Below are 1,253 nucleotides of genomic sequence, written 5' to 3' on the forward strand. Positions count from 1 at the left end.
CGTTCCTGGTTTTCGAACGATCAAACGTCACAAGGGGAAAACGAGATAGATTTATACGATTCCTATAGCGTCATCCTTTTCTTGTCAAAACGATTCAGTTGCGGACCAGAGACAATATCGGTCTTTCATTCACTTGTACGCGGTTCAGTTTCGACTCTGAACATTGGAGGTCATGGTAGCAAATTGAGACGCTCAGTTTAGGCACCTAAACTGAACTGCTCTGCGTTTGAATCGTTTTTAAAAAGATCGTGGTAAGGCTGCAGGCCTGGCTAATCAGAATAACAACAGTGTTTCCAATAGGATTTATTAAGACAACACAGAGCTATACACAAGTTTAGACGTTTAGAATCTGAATTTATATTTTCGTTAGTCAGACACACAAACACTGCTTATTCAACAACAACTACGAACAATATATTTAATCTTATAATTAAATCTTAAAACCCTAAAGACTAAAACTAACACAAGCAGGTTATAACTAAATATAAAAAACCCCCTCAGATCCCCTGCCTCCGGCATAGACCCAAGAATGCTTGCGGCGTTTCCCCTTTGCACCGCCAGACTCAACCTCTGAGCAAAGAAGGAACCGGCTATTTGGTGACACCTTTTTAATAAAATTTTTGGACAAGTTTAGAAAAATAGTCTTTATGTATTAATGTGGTCTAGTAACACTAATGCCATAGGTGAGTGGTATATCTTGTACACTGTCTTTGCTTACACTGAACTGCACTTTCACTATTTGACGCGATGGTAGCGGGTGTACCAAAGACAGTATTATAGTTGAGATTTTATTTGTTGAATTTATTTAGTCTTCACATTAACAACTCTTTCTCTAAGGCCCACATGCCCTCTCCTGTTCTTCGATGGCCCATTGTTGGTTTTTATTTGCATATTATTCTTCCCATAATCACAGGACACGGCAAGGAAGTGAAGAAGTGGCAGCATGGGCACACATTGGGCAGACACAATAACGTCTCTGACAAAGACCACTGCAGGCTAGCATGCACCGGGCCCAGGATTGAGTGGCGTGAAGAACACTGGTAAAGAATGGCCTCATTCGTCATGTCCCTCAGCCACAAGGATACAACAAAGAAGAAGAGAATTATTCTTCTAAAATTTACTTCTGCAGCTCATTAATTTCCATTTTCGACTCTGCTACTTTTTCAACCGGCCGCTTTCATTTTGGTTTACCTATAACAAAGTAATGTTTTAGAATAGTACTGCATAAAAACAATAAAAAAATTGTTCACAAA

General features: G+C 39.4%; 1 long non-coding RNA gene across 1 annotated transcript; it reads left to right on the forward strand.

The window, feature by feature from the left end:
* Positions 1-266: 266 nt before the first annotated feature.
* Positions 267-1,253, forward strand: LOC125236484. The gene is made up of 2 exons (XR_007178210.1): positions 267-683; positions 914-1,253. It is a non-coding gene; the product is annotated as an uncharacterized LOC125236484 (long non-coding RNA).

Source organism: Leguminivora glycinivorella, chromosome 19 (genome assembly GCF_023078275.1).
Source record: "Leguminivora glycinivorella isolate SPB_JAAS2020 chromosome 19, LegGlyc_1.1, whole genome shotgun sequence".
In the NCBI taxonomy this organism is placed as follows: Eukaryota; Metazoa; Arthropoda; class Insecta; order Lepidoptera; family Tortricidae; genus Leguminivora; species Leguminivora glycinivorella.